Genomic DNA, 23,323 nt, shown 5'->3' with positions numbered 1-23,323 from the left:
CCCTTATGTAGCTGCCGGCTGGCCGACACGCCCCATGAGCCGATTTACGGACCTTAAATCAGACCTCAGACGTAAAATTGTAGTCAATTGCTTTGCAAACGACCTCAATTACCTTTCAATTACTTATTTTCGGGCGGAGAGCGCAGACTCGCTCACGCCCGATTTCCGACGTTGGTAAAATGACGTCTGCGCGTAATGACGCCGGGGACATGGCCCGACGTCATCGCGCTTCATTTTACCATCTGGACGCCTCCGAAGAGACACGTTTAATGCCGGGAAAATTCTGGCCTAAAAGTCCCATTAAGAGGAATTAAAGCATTAGGGATGATAAGTACAATTTGTTCAAGTATTGAAAGATTCAACTGTATGCGCACATTAAATTCAGATTAGTTTTATTGAGCTGTGGCATGTTAAAGATTTTTTTTTAAATACCTGCTATTCTCTCATAATAATGCTGACAGAAGAGGAGATGCTATTTTATGACAGTCGTGTTGTGCCATCTAACACACAACAAAAATAACAAAGTTGATGTCCTGTGAGACTGCTCATGGATGAAAACAAAATTCTCTCTTATAATTATCACAATGCTTCCTTCCCACTCTCATTCTTTTGTGTTGCTCCTGCCCTTCTCTTCTACTCAATTGTCTCACTCTCTCTCTCTATGGCTATCACATACTTTTCTCATTGCTATGTTGGCCACTGACCTTTTGCTTCATTTCTTCAACACTCATGTCTCTGCCACTCTTACATAGCTTCTTTTACTATAAGTACAAAATATACTTTTCTTTTTACATCAAAAAAGATTGAAAGCAGCATTTACTGCATTGAAGGTGAGGATGTGGTAGAGATTATCAATGGAATGCTGCAATATGAATGAATGAATGAAAGAGAAGCTGGAACTGAGGAAGTACTGGGGCAGTGACCAGGAATTAGGTTGAGGTATAGAAGAGAGGGGGCCATAGCATAGGAGAAAGTGGAGAGGACTGGATTTGAGAAATATCATGGGAGATGTGGGGTTATAGAATTTTAAGGATGACATTGCTCTGGCATCACTTATTGAAGTGCTCAAGGGGTGGACTGTGAAGCCTGAAAGCATTTTCTGGGAGGGGAAGTCTAGAAACAGAGGATCTAGTAGCTTGGAAATTTTAGAGAAAGAAGGAAGAGGTGCTGAGATTTGTAGGGAGCTGGAGGTGTTGAAGGCATGGGAGTGCTAGAAGTGTATAACTAAGGGGGTTGTGGTGTACAATCACTGAAGGCAGTTGGGCTATGGGAGGAGCAAGGTGAGCTAGGGGGTGGAAGTATTGCCTTAGATGCATTCTTGAATCAGTGACGTAGGAGCAGGAAGCAGTGAGAATGAAGTTGGGAAATGAAACTAATGAGGGTTTCTAGGATCACTGAGCTGGGAAAGAAACTAGGGATGTTGTGGAGAGAAATATAGACTACAAGCAAAGAGCACAGGGCTAGAAAATTTGCAGAATATCCGACTAGGCCCCGTTTACAGGCCCAGATCTAAGTATTGGCTAAGTCCGGGAACAGCCAGATCCAAAACCAAAACACGTGCCAGTCAGGGAGAAAAGTTACATTGGAGTGTGTAAGAGTCTGTAGAAGTGAACAAAAGGGAATGTAGAGAAAGCACAGCTTAATAGGATGTGAATGGCCCAGATTTTGCTATCAGTGGCAAAGGAATGCACTCACCGTTCACCTCACTGACGGCTCCCCAGAAAGTTATTGCAGGTTTTTGAGCGGAGGCTTGCTGAAATTCAGCATCTGATCCAACATGGCACCATCTACAGGGCATCTGTGAGCAGGACAAGAAATTGCAAGGCTCTTCAACCAAACAGACTGAAAAACTCCTAATTGAAACATGCAGGCCTGGATTTTTATCATGGAAGCAGCAAACAAGTACAGGGTCTGGTTTTGGGTCAGAAACCTGCCTCCCATGGGAAGCTGATTCAGTTTGCAATTTTCAAATAGGTAAGCCCTTAATTGGTCTGGAGCCGAGTTTCATGTCCTCTTAGAGCAAGTGAAACTGAAAATGGCAGTGTGTCAGATCAAGTGTGGTACTCATGAAGACTTCTGGGGTAGCCATCACTGAGGCTGCTTGTGGTCCTGAGGGAGAGATCTGCCTTCCACAGAGGGAAAAGAGATATCACAGGGGAGTTGGAAGCTCAGCACCAGGGGCAGGGCAGACCCTTGCTTCATTGATGCCCATCTGGACCTAATGCTGGAGGCCGTGAGGGAGAGAAGGCAGGTCCTCTTCCCAGAGGGTGGCAGGAGAAGTCCACTTCATCGTGCAGCAAGGGTGCCTCTCTGTTCAGTATTATCAGCGACCCCGCCCACCCCCGCAAGCCCTTTCTTCCCCTTCCTCCTCCCCTGACGTGCTGTCTCCTTCTAGGGGCTCTGTCTTCAAGCTCCACAATCTCTGGATGGCCATGTTATGGACAGCGCAACAGACCACCACAGAGATTCTTGCAGGAGGGTATTGGAGGGTGCTACCTACTCTGATCCAGGCACGGGAATCGCATCGTCAGAAACCCAATGGCCTGCTCAATGGTTGGTCTGCTGAGCAGGTGGCATTAGTTGCATCACCTCTGTGCCTCAGTCTGTGGCTTGGGTAGAGGGATCAACAGCCAGCTGTTTAAGGGATTTCTCTTGTCCCCTTGGATCCATCCATACACTTTGGAGGATGGAGTAAAGTACTGAGGCAGTCTGGACTGGCAGAGGATGAAGGAGTTATGACAACTGCCAGGAAGGTGAGCGCACACGTCGAGGAAGCTCCTATTGTGATCACAGACCAGTTAGACATTGAGGGAGTGGAAGCCCTTCCTGTTGATGGATCTCACTGGCCGGTCATTCGGTGCCTTGATGGGCGCAAGTGAAGATGCCTTGCACCTGGGGGAATGCAGCAATGGGTGCTGAACCCAATGTCCTCTGTGCCTGCGCAGGCCCATCAGTGTCAAAGTGGGTGCGGTCCTCTGACCTCCTGAAATTTAGGGTAACGGAGACCTTGACAGCTGCAGGTAGGAGACTGCCAGGGGGCCATGAGGCCTCAGGTCATTGTGGATCAGAGCACACAGGATCGAGACCATTTGCCTGGATAGGCACAGTGTCCTAGGCACTGGTGCACTGTCACTTGCAGGTAGCTGACTCTTGGGCTTTGCACCCGATCTCTTGGGTAGCACCTTCCTCCCCTTGCAGCCCCTTCTGCCACAGCTCATCCTAGGTGCTCTGTCCAATGTCAGGGTAGCCTATTCCCATCTGAAATCCCTCAGCTGCGCTTTGTGCATTCACCAGGCCTTCTTCTGCCAACCCCAGCTGCCCAAGTGATGCCACCAGCCTCACATCCCTCTCCAGTTTCCTGCCATTCACCACTGAGAAAAGCAAGTTTTACAGCAGCAATGGCCACTCTGTGGCACTTTTGAAGCAGCTGAGCATTTTTGGGGGTCTCTGCAGTCTTTTAAACAACTCTGCCCATAGCACTCCTGGCTCCCCCCTGTGTTTATGTCTTGAACACCCTGTCTGTTTCCCCTATGGCATCCTCTACATTCCTTTAAAAATTAAAAACTGCTGCTGACAAGCCGGTTAATGAGCTCAGCAGGCTACTAATTGGAGACCTGCGCCCGACCAGTTCCCTCGCTGCCGGCATCCCTCTAAAAATGGCATCGCGTTCCATAGGTGGCAGGTCCCAGTGCCAAGCTCTATTGTTATCGTCATGCCAGTGGATCACCCTTACTTCAGTTAGGAGCCTGAAGAAAAAAGTCAACACAGGACTACATGCACGCTAAACAGCCGAAGCATCAGGCGATAGACACAGCTAAGCAATCTCACAACAAATGGACCAGATCAAAACTCTGCAGTCCTGCCACATCCAGTCATGAATGGTGGTGAACAATTAAATAACTAACAAGAGGAGGAGAAGGCTCCACAACCATCTCCATCCTCAATGATGATGGAGCCCAACAAGTCAGTGCAGAAGACAAGGCTGAAGCATTTGCAGCCATCTTCAGCAGGAAGTGCCGAGTGGATGATCCATCCTGGCCTTCTCCCGAGGTCCCCATCATCACAGATGCCAGTCTTCAGTCAATACTATTCACTCCACGTGATGTCAAGAAATGGGTAAAGGTACTGGATACAACAAATGCTATGGGCCTTGACAATATTCTGAAGACTTGTACTCCAGAACCAGCCGCATGCCTAGCCAAGCTGTTCCAGTACAGCTACAACACTGGCACCTGCCCGACAACATGGAAAATTGCCCAGGTCTGTCCTGTCCATAAAAAGCAGGAGAAATCCAATCCATCCAATTACCACCCCATCAGTCTACTCTCAATCATCAGCAAAGTGAAGGAAGGCGTCATCGACAATGCTATAAAGCAGCACTTACTCACTAATAACCTGTTCACTTATGCTCAGTTTGGGTTCTGCCAAGATCGCCTTAGTCCAAACATGGACAAAAAAAAGCTGAATTTCAGAGGTGAGATGAGACTGACCTCCCTTGACATCAAGGCAGCATTTAACTGAGTGTGGCATCAAGGAGCCCTAGCAAAATTCATGTCAACGGGAATCAAGGTTGGAATCATACCTAGCACAAAGCAAGATGGTTGTGGTTATTGAAGGTCAATCATCACAGCTCCAGGACATTGCTGCAGGAGTTCCTCAGGATAGTGTCCTAGGCTCAACCATCTTCAGCTGCTTCATCAGTAATCTTCCCTCCAACATAAGGTCAGAAGTGAGGATGTTCGCTGATTATGCACTGTGTTCAGTGCCATTCCTAATTCCTCAGATACTGAAGCCGTCTGTGTCCGCATGCAGCAAGATCTGGACAACATTCAGGCTTGAAAATTCACATCACACCAGTGCCATGCAATGACCATCTCCCCTTGACATTCAACAGCTTTACTATTGCTGAATCCTCCACCATCAACATCCTGGGGTTTTCAGTTGACCAGAAACTTAACTGAACCAGCCATATAAATACTATGGCTACAAGAGCAGGTCAGAGGCTGGGAATTCTGCAATGAGTAACTCACCTCCAGACTCCCCAAAGCCTGTCCACTATCTACAAGGCACAAGTCAAGAGTGTAATGGATGCACTTGCCTGGATGAGTGCAGCTCCAATAACACTCGAGAAGCTCAATACCATCCAGGTCAAAGCAGCCTGCTTGATTGGCACCTCATCAGCCACCTTAAATACTCACTCCCTCCACCACTGGCACACAGTGGCAGCAGTGTGTACCATCTACAAGATACACTGCAGCAACTCACCAAGGCTCCTTCAACAGCACCTTCCAAACAGGTGACTTCTGCCACCTAGAAGAACAAGGACAGCAGATGCATGGGAACTCAACTGCCTGCAAGTTCCCCTCCAAGTCACACACCATCCTGACTTGGAACTAGATCTCCATTCCTTCATTGTAGCTGGGTCAGAATCCTGGAACTCCCTCCCCTTATACACCGTGGGTATACCTACACCATCACCTTCTCAAGGCAACTAGGGATGGACAATAAATGCTGGCCTTGCCAGTAACGCTCGCATTCTGTGAACGAATTTTAAAAAACCTGGAGGTTTAATTTGGAATACTTGGTGGGTGCTTAAATTGCTGGATTCATCTTTGCAGGTTGTTTTTATTTTCCCTCTGCAAATACCTTTGTGACTCTTGGTTGGCGGTAGTCCATGCCAGTCACAGCAAGCCCGTCTGGGTTTTCAACTTGTCTCTAGAATTCAGACTAAGGATCTCTCCCTTTAGAGTCAAAGGACCACCACTCATAGCAAGGCTAGGCATTTGGAACTTTTTGAAATGTAGTCACTGTTATTAATGTAGGGAAATGCAGCAGGCAAACTGTGCATAGCTAAGTCCCAGAAATAGCAATTTTTAAAGTGATGGTGCAGGATAAATATTGACCAGCAGGACAACAGCAACTTGCATTTATGTAGTGGTTTTAACGTAATTAAACATCCGAAGGCACTTCACAGGTGCATTACGAAGCAAAATTTGACACCGAGCCACATAAGGAGATATTAGGGAAGACGATCAAAAGCTTGGTCAGAGATGTTGATTTTAAGGAAAGTCTTAAAGAAAGAAAGAGAGGTAGAGAGATGCTGAGGTTTAGAGAGGGAATTTCAGCGCCTAGGGCCTAGGCAGCTGAAGGCACAGTCTCCAAAGGTGGAGCAATTAAAATCAGTGATGCTGAAGAGACCAGAATTAGATGAGCACTGGTATCTTGGGGCTGGAGGAGATTCCAGAGATGGAGAGGGGATGCAGCCAAGTAGGTCGAATTTGAATGCGGAATACAGGCTTAAAGACAGGATTCTTGGTAGTGTGGAGGAACAGAGGGATCTTGGGATCCATGTCCATAGATCGCTCAAAGTTGCCACCCAAGTTGATAGGGTTGTTAAGAAGGCGTATGGTGTGTTGGCTTTCACTAACAGGGGGATTGAGCTTAAGAGCCGCGAGGTTATGCTGCAGCTCTACAAGGCCCTGGTTCGACCACACTTGGAATATTGTGTTCAGTTCTGGTCGCCTCATTATAGGAAGGATGTTGAAGCTTTAGAGAGGGTGCAGAGGAGATTTACCAGGATGCTGCCTGGACTGGAGGGCATTTCCTACAAAGAAAGATTGAGGGAGCTAGGGCTTTTCTCATTGGAGTGAAGAAGGATGAGAGGTGACTTGATAGAGGGGTACAAGATGATGAGAAGCATAGCTAGAGTGGATAGTCAGAGACTTTTTCCCAGGGTGGAAAGGGCTATCACCAGGGGGCATAATTTTAAGGTGATTGGAGGAAGGTTTCGGGGAGATGTCAGAGGTAGGTTCTTTACACAGAGAGTGATGGGTGCGTGGAATGCGCTGCCAGTGGTGGTGGTAGAAGCAGATACATGAGGGGCATTTAAGCTACTCTTGGATAGGTACATGGATGATAGTAGAATGAAGGGTAGGTAGTTAGTTTGATCTTAGAGTAGGTGAAAGGTTCGGCACAACATCGTGGGCCGAAGGGCCTGTACTGTGCTGTACTGTTCTATGTTCTAAGGGGCTTGACAAGGATGAGAATTTTAAAATCGAGCTGTTGGCTCCCATTTAAGCAATGTTGATCAGCGAGCATAGGGCTGAAGGGTGAATGGGAGAAAGGGCATAGACAGCAGAGTTTTGGATGACCTCAAGTTTATGATGGGTACAGTGAGACAGGCCAGCCAGAAATGCAGTGAAATAGTCAAGTCTGGAGGTAACAAAGGCATGGAAGGGAGTTTCAGGAGGTCAGCTGAGGCAGGGCAGAGTCAGGCGATGTTATGGACAAGGATATAGACAGTCTTCATGATGATGCGGATGTGTGGTCGGGTATATTGTCATGACACTTCTGTAGCTATCGATTTTGCTCAGCCACTTCCTCACCTCCAACTTTGATGCCATTAGCCCAGATTTTACATCAATAATAAGTGAGGCTGTCGGCACTTACCGTTATTATGCAGTAGGTCAGACAGCAACATCTGGAATACGTGCATGCTCAGTTAAATGCAAAAAAGTTGCCGAGTTACCGAGTTAGGGGAGGCAGTGGTGTAGTGGTATTATCACTGGACTAGTAACCCAGAGACCCAGGGTATTTCTCTGGGGACACGGGTTCGAATCCCACCACGGCAGAAGGTGGAAACTGAATTCAATTAATAAATCTGGAATTAAAAGCTAGTCTAATGATGGCCATGAAACCATTGTCGATTGTTGTAAAAACCCATCTGGTTCACGAATGTCCTTTAGGGAAGGAGATCTGCTGTCCTTACCTGGTCTGGCCTACATGTGACTCCAGACCCACAGCAATGTGGTTAACTCTTACATGCCCTCTGAAATGGCCTAGCAAGCCACTCAGTTGTACCTAACCGCTACAAAGTCAATAAAAAGAAATGAAACCGGACGGATCATCGGCATCGACCTAGGCACCGGAAACGACAACGGCAAACCCAGCCCTATCGACCCTGCAAAGTCCTCCTTACTAACATCTGGGAGCTTGTGCCAAAGTTGAGAGAGCTGTCCCACAGACTAGTCAAGCAACAGCCTGACATAGTCATACTCACGGAATAATACCTTACAGACAATGTCCCAGACACTGCCATCACCATCCCTGGGTATGTCCTGTCCCAACGGCAGGACAGATCCACCAGAGGTGGTGGCACAGTGGTAGACAGTAGGGAGGGAATTGCCCTGGGAGTCCTCAACATTGACTCTGGACCCCAAGAAGTCTCATGGCATCAGGTCAAACATGGGCAAGGTAACCTCCTACTGATTACCACCTACCGCCCTCCCTCAGCTGATGACTCAGTAATCCTCCATGTTGAACACCACTTGGAGGAAGCACTGATGGTGGCAAGGGCACAGAATGTACTCTGGGTGGGGGACTTCAATGTTCATCACCAAGAATGGCTCGGTAGCACCACTACTGACCGAGCTGGCCAAGTCCTAAAGGACATAGCTGCTAGACTGGGTCTGCAGCAGGTGGTGAGGGAACCAACACGAGGGAAAAACATACTTGACCTCGTCCTCACCAATCTGCCTGCCGCAGATGCTTCTGTCCATGACAGTATTGGTAGGAGTGATCACCGCACAGTCCTTGTGGAGACGAAGTCCCGCCTTCACATTGACGATACCGTCCATCGTGTTGTGTGGCACTACCACCGTGCTAAATGGATAGATTTCGAACAGATCTAGCAATGCAAAACCGGGCATCCATGAGGCTGTAGACCATCAGCAGCAGCAGAATTGTAGTCAACCACAATCTGTGAGCTCATGGCCCGGCATACCCCCCACTCTGCCATTACCATCAAGCCAGGAGACCAACCCTGGTTCAATGAAGAGTGCAGGAGAGCATGCCAGGAGCAGCACCAGGCATACCTCAAAATGAGGTGTCAACCTGGTGAAGCTACAACACAGGACTATCTGCGTGCCAAAGTGCATAAGCAGCATGCGATAGACAGAGCTAAGCGATCCTATAACCAACGGATCAGATCTATGCTCTGCAGTCCTGCCACATCCAGCCGTGAATGGTGGTGGACAATTAAACAACTAACTGGAGGAGGTGGCTCCACAAATATCCCCATCCTTAATGATGGGGGAGCCCAGCACATCAGTGCGAAAGATAAGCTGAAGCATTTGCAACAATCTTCAGCCAGAAGTGTGGCGTTGATGATCCATCTCGACCTCCTCCTAAAGTCCCCAGCATCACAGATGTCAGACTTCAACCAATTTGATTCACCCCGCGTGATATCAAGAAACGACTGAAGGCACTGGATACTGCAAAAGCTATGGGCCCTGACAATATTCCGGCAATAGTACTGAAGACCTGTGCTCCAGAACTTGCCACTCCCCTAGCATCTACCCTGCAATGTGGAAAATTGCCCAGGTATGTCCAGTACACAAAAAGCAGGACAAGTCCAACCCGGCCAATTACCGCCCCATCAGCCTACTCTCAATCATCAGTAAAGTGATGGAAGATGTCATCAACAGTGCCATCAAGCGCCACTTGCTTAGCAATAACCTGCTCAGTGATGCTCAGTTTGGGTTCCGCCAGGGCCACTCAGCTCCTGACCTCATTACAGCCTTGGTTCAAACATGGACAAAAGAGCTGAACTCAAGTGAGGAGAGAGTGACTGCCCTTGACATCAAGGCAGCATTTGACCGAGTATGGCATCAAGGAGCCCTAGCAAAACTGAAGTCAATGGGAATCATGGGGAAAACCCTCCGCTGGCTGGAGTCATACCTAGCGCAAAGGAAGATGGTTGTGGTTGTTGGAGGTCAATCATCTGAGCTCCAAGGCATCACTGCAGGAGTTCCTCAGGGTAGTGTCCTAGGCCCAACCATCTTCAGCTGCTTCATCAATGATCTACCTTCAATCATAAGGTCAGAAGTGGGGATATTCGCTGATGATTGCACAATGTTAATGACTCCTCAGATACTGAAGCAGTCCGTGTAGAAATGCAGCAAGACCTGGACAATATCCAGGCTCAGGCTGATAAGTGGCAAGTAACATTCGCACCAAACAAGTGCCAGGCAATGACCATCTCCAACAAGAGAGAATCTAACCATCTCCCCTTGACATTCAACGGCATTACCATTGCTGAATCCCCCACTATAAACATCCTAGGGGCCACCATTGACCAGAAACTGAACTGGAATAGCCACATAAATACCGTGGCTACAAGAGCAGATCAGAGGCTGGGAATCCTGAGGCGAGTAACTCACCTCCTGACTCCCCAAAGCCTGTCCACCATCTACAAGGCACAAGTCAGGAGTGTGATGGAATACTCTCCACTTGCCTGGATGGGTGCAGCTCCAACACTCAAGAAGCTCAATACCATCCAGGACAAAGCAGCCCGCTTGATTGGCACCCCATCTATAAACATTCACTCCCTCCACCACCGACGCACAGTGGCAGCAGTGTGTACCATCTACAAGATGCACTGCAGCAATGCACCAAGGCTCCTTAGACAGCACCTTCCAAACCCGTGACCTCTACCAACTAGAAGGACAAGGGCAGCAAATGCATGGGAACACCACAACCTGCAAGTTCCCCTCCAAGTCACACACCATCCTGACTTGGAACTATATCGCCGTTCCTTCACTGTCGCTGGGTCAAAATCCTGGAACTCCCTTCCTAACAGCACTGTGGGTGTACCTACCCCAAATGGACTGCAGCGGTTCAAGAAGGCAGCTCACCACCAGCTTCTCAAGGGCAATTAGGGATGGGCAATAAATGCTGGCCTATACCAGCGACGCCCACATCCCTGAATGAATAAAAAAAAAAGTTTCTCTGAAGACTGCTATAACAGAACATTGTTGATAGACTCAGCACTGAAATGCATGCAATAGCATGAAGTTGGGGTACTTACCCGGTATTTAGCCACTAAACATGCCAGAAAAAGTTAGGGCTGGTATATTCAGGCATAAGTGAATTTTTAACAGCTTGATAAGTGATAATTACCCCCAAACAGCTTCACTGCCTGAAAGTTTAATTTCACAAGTGTGGAGACTCATTTCTGCAAAAGTTACAGTGTGTTGGAATTTTTTTTTTTTGATGTTCCAGTTCCGTCTTTCTCATCTCTCTCCTTAATCCCATCTGACCTTCTCTCTGTACATGACATTAAATCTAATTTATACTTCCCACCTTAATGTTCCTGGTTTAGACTCTGCGGGCTGGATTTTAAAAGCCCACTGATTGCGTGCAGGATTTTTTAGTTTTTAGTTTTAGTTTTGGAGATACAGCACTGAAACAGGCCCTTCAACCCACCGAGTCTGTGCCGACCATCAACCGCCCATATTATACTAATCCTACACTAATTCCATATTCCTACCACATCCCCACCTGTCCCTATATTTCCCTACCACCTACCTACACTAGGGGCAATTTATAATGGCCAATTAACCTGTCAACCAGCAAGTCTTTGGCATGTGGGAGGAAACCGGAGCACCCGGAGAAAACCCACGCAGACACAGGGAGAACTTGTAAACTCCACACAGGCAGTATCCAGAATTGAACCCGGGTCGCTGGAGCTGTGAGGCTGCGGTGCTCACCGTTGCGCCACTGTGCCCTCCTTTGGTATATTTTCCAGAAGGACTTTGTGGTGGTAGCTCCTACCAAATACTGTCATGGACAGATGCATCTGTAATAGGTAGATTGGTGAGTGAGAGTTTAAGTAGGTTTTTCCCTCTTGGTGGTTCTCTCACCACCTGCTGCAGGCCCAATCTGGCAGATATGACCATCAGGACCCAGCCAGTTCGATCAGTAGTGGTGTTACCAAGCCACTCTTCATGATGGACATTGAAGTCCCCCATCCAGAGTGCATTCTGTGCCCTTGCTACCCTCAGTACTTCTTTCAAGTGGGATTTAACATGGGGAGGCACAGATTCATCAGCTGTGGGAGGGTGGTAGGTGGTAATCAGCAGGAGGTTTCCTTGCCCATGTTTGACCTGATGCCATGAGACTTAATGAGACTGATGTCAGGGCTACTCCCTCCCAACTGTATACCACTGTTCTGCCACCTCTGGTGGGTCAGTCCTACTGGTAGGACAGGACATACCCAGGGATGGTAATGGACTGGGACATGGGCTGTCGGGTGTGATTTGGTGAGTATGACTAGATCAGGTGCTTGACACAATTTTGGCCCCACATGTTAGTAAGGAGGACTTTGTGGGGTTGACTGGGCAGGTGTACCTTTGTCGATGCTGGGTGGCCCATCTGGTTTTATTCTTATTCAACTTTTCTGTAGCTGTTTGATACAACTGAATGGCTTGCTAGGCCATTTCAGAGGGCAGTTAATAGCCAACCACATTGCTGTGGGTCTGGACTCACATGTAGACCAGACCAGGTAAGGAAAGCAGATTTCCTTCCCTGAAGGGAATTCGTGAACAGGATGGGTTTTTACGACAATCCAATAGTTTCAATTTTTAATCAAAGTGATTCCTGAGAACGCAGCCGGCTGCTGACATCAGACTGCGCCAAGATGCACATATGCGCAGACGGGCTCTTGCTCTCTTCGCTTGCGCGGCATTCCGACTTGCCAGGAACAGTTAGCGCATGCGCTGAGGACATCATCACGTAATGCGTACGTCATCATGCAATGCGCCTGGTCCGCCTCTGCGCATGCGCTTTACTCGTACTGCGACGCCATCGGGTATTCACGCAAGCGTCAACCATCGGGTACTCACGCATGCGTTAACCTTCAGCGCGAGTTTCTAAAAGTGGAAGGAGGAAAGGTTTCGTCTGGCATTTTCTGATTATTTATTTGTCATAGTCGTTTGAGATTTCAGTCTGCTTCATTTTTATTGGAAAGAGGGGATTGCTTGAAGGTAAGTTGCTCTACTGTTGCTTGCTCAGTAAACCTTTCCATTGTCTGGGGCAGTGCATGTGCTCCAGTCCAGCGCACTGTACTAAAATCCCTTTCCATTGTCTGGGGCTGTGTGCAGGCAGTACATGTGCTCCAGTCCAGCGCACTGCACTAAAACCCATTCACGACTAGAAACAGCTTTCCATCGAAATGGTCACTTTCATTTCTGTAAAGTTTCTACGGAGTGCCTTCTGTATTTCTCATCTCATCTCAGGTTTCCCATGTGGTCCCTTAATAGCCTTCCTGAACTGCAAACGTCGATGATGGCTACTTCAGTAGATTCCACAGAGCAGTGCCTTGCCACCTTCACAACCCAGGAGTTCGAGAGTTATGACGACTTCAGAAGTAAACTGGAGATGTTTCAACAGGTAGCATGGTCTGCAGGCACATCCTGTAATGTGCCTTGATACGATTTACTGTGTTAACAATGCTATTTAAGTGCGCTTTGCTGTTGCACTTACAGGCAACGGGGAGTCTATTTTCAAAAAGTGAGCACCCATACACTTGAGAGGGAGAACAAGAGACAGCGAATCGAAATTCCCAGCCGCTTTAAGTATGCCTCAGTGAGACTGTGCCGTGTACACTATGGACAGCCACATATCCGTTCTACTGGGGTGAGACCGAATCAGAGGTAGTGCTGCGGTCATTACATTTCCATTTGTGTAGCGTGTCAGTCCTATAACGCTGTTCCTTGATGCGCACTGAACCAAAATTAGATTTGCAGCATCAATACATCGGCAGTGAGATGCTGTGCCCACAAAGCCACACGTATGGCCCCCTCCGAGGGTAAATTTCTCTTAAGGGTCTACGGACTGCCTTTGTTGTGATCTCCTGGATGGAGCAATGTCTGGTCAACCACCTCTGCGCAAGCTCCTCTGCACTGCGAAAGGCACGCACCAGCTTTTGGAACCTTGTCATGTTGCGCACGTAAACTTCTGCCAACAACACACCTGGGGATGGCTGAGGTTTTGCTGAGGGCTCGAGGAACTTGGGCGTGCTCATTGAACAAGGACACAAGAAGTAGGAGCAGAAGTAGGCCATTCAGCCCCTCGAGCCTGCCCCGCCATTCAATAAGATCATGGCTGATCTGTCCCAGGCCTCAACTCCTCTTTCGGGCCTGCTCCGCATAACCCTCAACGCTACGAGATTTCAAAAATCCATCTACCTCCTCCTTAAATACAATTACTGACTTGGCCTCCACAACTCTGAGATAGAGAATTCCAGAGATTCACCACCCTCAGAGAAGAAATTCCTTCGCATCTCAGTTTTAAATGTGTGACCCCTTATTCTGTAACTATGTCCCCTAGTTCGAGATTCCCCCACCAGTGGAAACATATTCTCAACATTTACCCTGTCAAGCCCCCTTAGAATCTTATATGTTTCAATAAGATCACCTCTCATTCTTCTAAACTCCAACGAATAGAGGACTAACCTGTTTAGCCATTCTTGATAAGACAACCCCTTCATCCCAGGAATCAGCCTAGTGAACCTTTTCTGAACTGCCTCCAATGCTAGTATATCCTTCCTTAAATACCAGGAACAAAACTGTACGCAGTACTCCAGGTGTGGCCTCACCAACACCCTGTACAGTTTTAATAAGACTTCCCTATTTTTAAACTCTAACCCCCTAGCAATTAAGGCCAAAATTCCATTTGCCTTCCTAATTACCTGCTGCACCTGCATGTTAACCTTTTGTGTTTCCTGTACAAGAACACCCAGATCCCTTTGTACTGCAGTATTTTGTAGTCTTTTTCCATCTAAATGATAATCTGCCTTTTTATTCTTCTTACCAAAGTGGATTACCTCACACTTTCCCACATTGAACACCATCTGCCAAGTTCTTGCCCACTCACTTAACCTATCCATATCCCTTTGCAGATTCTTTGTGTCCTCATCACAACATGCCTTCCCACCTATTTTTGCATCGTCAGCAAATTTGGATACTCTACACTCTGTCCCTTCCTCCAAGTCATTAATATAGATAGTAAATAGTTGAGGCCCTAGGACCGAACTTTGCGGCACCCCACTAGTAACAGCTTTCCAACCTGAAAAAGACTCATTGATCCTGACTCTCTGCCTTCTGTGTGTTAGCCAATCCTCAATTATTGTCAACACATTACCCCCAATATCCTATTTCGTGTAATAACCTTTTATGTGGCACCTTATCGAACGCCTTCTGAAAATCCAAATACACTACATCTGCTAGTTCCCCTTTATCCACTCTGTTTGTTATATCCTCAAAGAACTCTAACAAATTTGTCAAACATGATTTCCCTTTCATAAAACCATGATGAATGTTTGATTACACTATGTTTTTCTTAATGTCCTGCTATTTCTTCCTTAATAATGGACTCTAGTATTTTCCCAATGACAGATGTTAAGCTAACTGGTCTATAGTTTCCTGCTTTCTGTCTCCCTCCTTTCTTGAATAGGGGTGTCACATTAGTGGTTTTCCAATCTGCTGGTACCCTACCGGAATCCAGTGAGTTTTGGTATATTGTGACCAATGCCCCTACTGTCTGCCTTTAGTCCCATCAGTTTGTCCAGTAACTTTTTCCTCATGATAGAGATTACTGCAAGTTCCTCCCTCCCATTTACACCTTGGTCATCTATTATTGATGGGATGTTTATAGTGTCCTCCACTGTGAATACCCCAGTCTCATCCTCTAAGGATCCCACACTTGCTTTAGCTACTCTCTTCCTTTTTATGTACTCGTAGAAGCTCTTACTGTTTGTTTTTATATTTCTTGCCAGTTTACTCTCAATTTTTTTTTTTATTCATTCATGGGATGTGGGTGTCGCTGGCCAAGCCAGCATTTATTGCCCATCCCTAATTGCCCTTGAGGAGGTGGTGGTGAGCTGCCTTTTTGAACCGCTACAGTCCATTTGAGGTAGGTATACCCACAGTGCTGTTAGGAAGGGAGTTCCAGGATTTTGACCCAGCGACAGTGAAGGAACGGCGATATAGTTCCAAGTCAGGATGGTGTGTGACTTGGAGGGGAACTTGCAGGTTGTGGTGTTCCCATGCATTTGCTGCCCTTGTTCTTCTTGTTGGTAGAGGTGGCGGGTTTGGAAGGTGCTGTCTAAGGAGCCTTGGTGCATTGCTGCAGTGCATCTTGTAGATGGTACACACTGCTGCCACTGTGCGTCGGTGGTGGAGGGAGTGAATGTTTGTAGATGGGGTGCCAATCAAGCGGGCTGCTTTGTCCTGGATGGTGTTGAGCTTCTTGAGTGTTGTTGGAGCTGCACCCATCCAGGCAAGTGGAGAGTATTCCATCACACTCCTGACTTGTGCCTTGTAGATGGTGGACAGGCTTTGGGGAGTCAGGAGGTGAGTCACTTGCCGCGGATTCCTAGCCTCTGACCTGTTCTTGTAGCCACGGTATTTATATGGCTACTCCAGTTCAATTTCTGGTCAATGGTAGCCCCTAGGATGTTGATAGTGGGTGATTCAGCGATGGTAATGCCGTTGAATGTCAAGGGGAGATGGTTAGATTCTCTCTTGTTGGAGATGGTCATTGCCTGGCATTTGTTTGGCGCGAATGTTACTTGCCACTTATCAGCACAAGCCTGGATATTGTCCAGGTCTTGCTGCATTTCTACACGGACTGCTTCAGTATCTGAGGATTCATGAACATTGTGCAATCATCAGCGAACATCCCCACTTCTGACCTTATGATTGAAGGAAAATCATTGATGAAGCAGCTGAAGATGGTTGGGCCTAGGACACTACCCTGAGGAACTCCTGCAGTGATGTCCTGGAGCTCAGATGATTGACCTCCAACAACCACAACCACCTTCCTTTGCACTAGGTATGACTCCAGCATCTCTTTATTAGTTTTTTAGTCATCCACTGCTGGTTTCTAAAAAATTCCCAATCCTCTGGCCTACTACTAGCTTTCGCCGCTTTGTACACCTTTGTTTTTGATTTGATACTCTCCTTAACTTCCTTTGTGATCCATGGGTGGTTCATCGTTCTCTTCGAGTCCTTCCTTCTGACCGGAATAAATGTTTGCTGAGTGTTATGAAATATCTGCTTAAAAGTCTGCCACTGCTCATCCAGTGACTTCCCCTGTAGTCTATTTTCCCAGCCCGCTTTAGACAATTCTTTCTTCATAGCTCTGTAATTGCCCTTGTTTAAGTTGAAGACACTGGTTTGAGACCCGAGTTGCTCACCCTCAAACTGAATTTGAAATTCTACCACGTTATGATCGCTTCCCCCTAGAGGATCCTTAACTACGAGATCTCTTATTAATCCGACCTCATTACACATTACCAAGTCTAAAACAGCCTGTTCCCGGGTAGGTTCTGAAACGTATTGTTCTAAGAAACAATCCCTGATGCACTCTACAAATTCGTCTTCCATGCTACCTTTGCCAATTTGATTTGTCCAGTCTATATGCAGATTAAAATCACCCATGATAATTGCAGGGCCCTTCTTACACGCCTCCATTATTTCCCGATTAATATTTTGTCTAGAGAGGCAACTCCTCGGGGGCCTATTGACAACTCCCACCTGTGATTTCTTCCCCTTGCTATTCCTTATTTCCACCCAAGCTGATTCTACATCATGATCTATTGCACCTATATCATTACTCACAACTGCACTGATCCCTTCCTTTAATAACAAAGCTACCCCACCTCCTTTTCCTTTCTGCCTATTCTTCTGGAACATCGAATATCCTTGAACATTGAGATTCCAGTCCTGGTCATCCTGCAACCACGTCTCTGTGATAGCCATCAAATAATTTTCAGTTATTTCTATCTGTGCCGTCAGCTCATCTATCTTGTTACAAATGCTTTGTGCATTCAGATAAAAGAGCCTTAAGCTTTGACTTATCATTTTTACATACTCTGGTTCTAATTTCTGCTGTCCTCTTATGCTTGTATTCTCTGTTCCTACCTGTCACACTCTGATTAATGTATGCCCCTTCACTACCCTGCACCTCTGCTCTCTCATTACTTTTCGACTTTTTAAAACTTCCCTTCAATTGAACCCTCCCCGCCACTATTTAGTTTAAAGTCTTATCTATAACCCTAGTTATACGATTCACCAGGCCACTGGTCCCAGCATGGTTCAAGTGCAGCCTATCCCAACGGAACAGCTCTCTCTTTCTCCAGTACTGATGCCAGTGTCCCATGAATCAGAACCCATTTCTCCCACAACAATCTTTGAGCCAAGCATTCACCTCTCTAATCTTATTTACCCTGTGCCAATTTGCACGTGGCTCAGGTAGTAATCCTGAGATTATTACCTTTGTGGTTCTGCTTTTTAATTTAGCCCCAAGCTGCTCATAGTGCCTCAGCAGAACCTCTCTCCTAGTCCAACCTACGTCATTGGTACCTACGTGGACCATGACAACTGGATCCTTTCCCTCCCACTCCAAGTTCCTCTCTCGCCCAGAAGAGATATCCTTAACCTTGGCACCAGGTAGGCAATCCATCCTTCGGGACTCTCTATCTCTGCTGCAGAGAATAGTACCTATTCCCCTAACTATGCTATCACCTATGAGTAGAACATTTCTATTTTCTCCCCCCACTTGAATGGCGCTCTGAACCACGGTGCAGGAGTCAGTTTGCTCATCCTCCCTGCAGTCTGTGCTCTCTTCTACATCGGGAGCAAGAACCTCGTACCTATTGGATAAGGGCACTGGCTGAGGCTCCTCCAAAGCTAAATTCTGGATCCCCATACCTGCCTCACTCGCAATCACACCCTCCTGTCCCTGACCATGGTCCAAATTGGATGTATTTAATCTAAGGGGTGTGACTGTCTCCTGAAACACAGCGTCCAGGTAACTCTCCCCTTCCCTGATGTGCCGCAGTGTCCGCAGCTCAGACTCCAGCTCATCAACTCTCAGCCAAAGTTCCTCGAGCAGCCAACACTTGCTGCAGATGTGGTCACCGTGGATCGCGCCAACGTCCACCAGCTCCCACTTACTATAGCTGCAACACATCGCCGGCCCAGCCATCTCTATTCTATTTAATTAATTTGGATCTCAGCATTTAAAAAAAAATTAAGTGTACTCTTAACCTGTAATGACATCTCCTGATTTAAGTCGCTTAGTCAAAACAGAAACAAAAAAAAACAAAAAAGAGACACGGAAGAAATATCCACCAATCACTTACCAGCTCTCCTGAGACGTCACACTTCGATTTTTGCTGGTCAAGCAGGTCCACAGAACTGAACAGAGCACTCTCTCCACTGCCGCCGCTGTTTCTGGTCTCGGGCCTCGACTCTCTGCTCCTTTTACACCCCAGCTTTTCTCACCGCCGCTGCTGCTTCTGGTCTCGGACCTTGCTCTCCACTCCTTTTATACCCCGGCTCTTCTCACCGTCGCTGCTGCTTCTGGTCTCCAGCCTCGCTCTCCGCTCCTATTATACCCCGGCTCTTCTCACCATGGCCAACGCTGCTTCTGTGTCTGTGTAACTTTTCGGGTATCTTGCCGTGGGCTGTGAGGTCTTCATCAGTGTGATATTCAATACAAGCAAGAACAAACTGCGTGTCAGCTCCTACCATCTTGTACATACCGGTCATGTTTTGGATCCAGAATGTTTACACTTCTATACAAGGAAACGACAACTGAACCAGGATGAAAGGCAGAAGGTAGAAGAGTTGGTCAAGCTGCAGGCTGGGAACAAACAGCTGAAGGATTATATCGAGCATTCATTCAGCAAGACCGTGACCCTTAGTGACATCAGAAATGTAAAGTCCCGGCTCAAAACAGGGGATGTCAACATGGATGCACTGCGTGGTACGCTGGAGAAGATTCAGCAGGACGGGGCCATGGTGCATGTTGGCCTGCAAGGAAGTAACATCCTCTATATTGCCTTTATGACACCAGCCATGAAGGCCCACCTGCATGCCTTTCCTGAACTGCTGTTCATGGACGGAATATACAAAGTGAACAAATGCGGCTACCCTATGTACCAGGTGATGGTGCAGGACAATGTTCATAGGGGCAGGGCTGTGTTCTATGCCATGGTGAGGAATGAGACAGCTCAGATGCTGGGCGAGATTGTGGGTGCTTTTGTTGATTTCATGGGATCCAGCGCCTGCCGCGTGAGGTCGGCCATTGTGGATAAGGACATCAATGAGATCAATGCGATCAGAAAGCATCTCCCAGCTGCCACGGTTCTCCTCTGTCAGTTCCATGTGATGCAGAGCATGAGGAGGAAGATCAGCAACTACCCATTGAACGGTGAACTGAGGGATGAGTTGTTTATGATCTGTAAGGAAATGGTTCATGCACCTTTGGAGGATAACATGTTGCATAGAAGGGATTGGACACCTCTACCCACCCCTGCAGGGCTCCCTGCTTACAAACTGGATTCCACAGAAGGAGATGTGGGCATCATGTTCACACGGTAAAGTCCTAACGTTTGGGAACAATACCAACAATCGCACTGAGTCAGAGAATGGCAAGATTAAGCACCTGCTCCACTCCTCCTAATCCATGAAGGAATGCATCTCAGTGCTGACCTACCACAATAATGTCCTGGATCAGGAGCGCTCCTATTCCACATTCCTGTAGGGAGCCTCTGTCAAGCGCATCGCGGAGGCACCAGCAGATCTATAATCATTCTACACAGGATTCATCAGTCATAGCCACCTTCATCAAGTAAGTGTCAAGCAGCAGGACGAAGGCACAGTGACTGTGAATTCCGGTGCCAAACAGTACACACTGCAGATACATGATGGCTGGGCTACCTGCAGCTGTATCTTCTCCATTCAGACTTTATTGCCCTGCAAACATGCTATTGTTGTGCAGAGGCATCTTGGTCTGTCTTTGGAGATGCTCGCCCCAACTGCCACTAGCGCGCATCTCAGACACCCATGAGGACAGGCATGGCTGCTGCCATTGCGATTACAGAGGAACAACCCTCAGCTACAACAAAAAATACCGCTTGCTTTCAGATCAATTGTATCAGCTACAACAGGCCATCTGCAGGGTGGAACAGCATCTTTCATGCGGAAACTGGACTGGCTACGGCAACAGACTCTCTGCTGGCAGCAAGTACGGCTGATGAGATGGAGCCAATTAAATTGCCCAACAATTGCCCGGAGGCACCTTCGGATGGAGGTGGCCACGAGGTGGACATCAGCTGCGTACCACAATCCATGGATGTTGAACGTCCCACCCCTGGCTTAATGAGCTGATGGACCATAGGTATGCCTGCCTGTTCACAGCTCCACATCCCCCACTTGCGGGATCCTCTCCTTGCTGTTCAGTCACACTGGCGATGGACGCTGATATTCAGCCACCTGTTTCTGCACCCATCAGAGCAGCGCACATGGACATACAATCACCTGTTTCCCCATCCGCCCTTGAAACAACCATGCAGAGCCTTGTGAGACTCTGCAATTGCCGGCTGCTGCCTGTCAGAGAGGGTGCCCAAAGGGGTCAAGCGCTTGGGGAACATTCAGCAAGAAGAGACTGAGCACTAAAAGAAACAAGCATGCCATGTCCAGTGGTAGCAGGAATGTGAATGCTCTTGCTGAGTACACAACTGGTGAGGTGGGAGTGCAGTCACACCATTCTCCATCCCCAATGTTGCTTTAAGGTAAAGGTAGATAAGAGCAAAATAAATAGAAGACGATGCTGATAGTAGTAGGCAGGATTAGATGAGAGCGGATGGGAAGGCGCAGGAGAAGCATCACCACTAGCATGGAACAGCTGGGCTAAATGACCTGCTTTATGCTCATCGTCAAAAAGAAATGTGCTTCTTTTTCCAGCACCCTCACATCATTAATGTTGGCCTGGAGAACAACATTGAACTGCCACGGGATAGGGGCAGTAACATCATCCTGACTCCTACAGCTGAGGTGGGTACAAAGTGTTTCATTGGCGATATTATCAGTACATGCCTTTACTGCAGAACTTAAAGTGTGCTCAATGGTAATTTCATTGGAGGGAGGGAGGGAAGCTCTGACACTGATGTTCTTTCTTTATTTCTTTTCATGTAAAAGATGCCCTTGAGAAAACAATCCTTGAGACTTAAGGTCAGCATTCAAGAAATGGAGGTAGTGCAGGACAAGGACAAGACACATATGCTGAGCGACCAGTTCATGCTGCGGAGCTTGTCACGATGTGGAATGGAAGCTTGTATTTATGGATGAAGTGGGATTGGACATTGGGCTCAGAATCTGGTGACTTTGCCTTCTTCACATGGACAATACAGTAGTGTAATAGAGAGCCAAGCATTCAATCACCGCAAGGCTCTCCAGGAACAATCTCTTTAGTTCTGAGTAGCAGAGACTTGGCCTGTCTGTTTCACAGGAATGCTGGCAACACAAAGCTCATGTATCCATGCACAGCATGCCTCGAATGCTTCGTGTAATTAATAAAATTTCTCAATAATTAAATAGGGAATTGTTCAGGTTACTTTGTTGACATTGTTCCCTACTTTGCAACTGTACTTCAGATATTCAACTGTGGTCCTTGAGGGGGGGGGTGGGGGAGGGAGTTAAAATCAGAACTGCCTGCAGAAGAGGGGTTTGCAAGAGGCAGGGACCAGACAGCTGGAATACCTGCCATACAGTTGAGACGTAGGGGACAAAGCGGCTGGTTGGATGGGCTCTGCAGCTGGAGGGAGCGGTTGGATGGGCTCTGCAGCTGGAGGGAGCGGTTGGATGGGCTCTGCAGCTGGAGGGAGCGGTTGGATGGGCTCTGCAGCTGGAGGGAGCGGTTGGATGGCAGGGGCAGGAAGCGAGAGGCCATAGAGAGCCGGGCTGGGGTGGGGGGGGGGGGGGGGGGGTGGGAAAGAGAGGGGGGAAAGCGGGGAGCGAGTGGCTGAAGACCTCGGTGTCGGCGAGTGCGGGGAGCGGCTGGAGAGCGGTACGTCTTGTTGTGGCAAGACTAACTGGCGCATGCGCAAGAAAACACCCCCCCCCACCACCCCTGCCGCTCAATCCCCGCTTCCTCCCCCCCCCCCCCATCACTCTCTCCAGCCACTCGATCCCCCCCCACCCGCTTTCTCCAGCCGCTCGCACCCCCCCCCACACCCTCTCTCCCCCGCCACCCGCTCTTCCCCGCCCCCCCCCGCCACCCGCTCTTCCCCCCCCCCCCCACCACCCCTCCAGACGCTAGCTCTAGGCCGCGCCGCTTCCCTCCTCTCAGCCACATGCGCCTACACCGCCTTGCTTCTTCGGGTGGCACGTTGCAGGAGGGCAGCAGGGGGCAGGATTGCGCTGAAAACAATTAGAATTGTGCAGCACTGTCAGAGGTGCTGTACTTTCAATGAGACTTTATATGTTCTCCAAGCGTCCAACATTTCCATTGTGTGCTGCCCTAGGTTTGCATTGCCATTCTGTGATTATTTGAACAGCGCCATCTTTAGTCCTGGCAGCTGCCTGAACACCTCAGATTGTGATGTTTAAGTGGAACAGGCTGCATGTGCGCATGTGCCAGTACAGCACCACCTAGTGGTTGTATTGTCAGCAAATGCAGCCTTTTTTAAGTC

General features: G+C 48.0%; 1 protein-coding gene across 1 annotated transcript in view; it reads right to left on the bottom strand.

Annotated features, from left to right (window-relative positions):
* The window catches only part of arhgap42a (Rho GTPase activating protein 42a), a 503,828-nt gene that overhangs the window by 467,204 nt on the left and 13,301 nt on the right, over nt 1-23,323 (bottom strand). The window lies entirely within an intron of this gene.

The sequence above is a fragment of the Heterodontus francisci genome, chromosome 6, assembly GCF_036365525.1.
Source record: "Heterodontus francisci isolate sHetFra1 chromosome 6, sHetFra1.hap1, whole genome shotgun sequence".
NCBI lineage: Eukaryota > Metazoa > Chordata > Chondrichthyes > Heterodontiformes > Heterodontidae > Heterodontus > Heterodontus francisci.
Note: the sequence above shows the minus strand (reverse complement) of the source record. Positions and strands in the feature narration are given on the sequence as shown.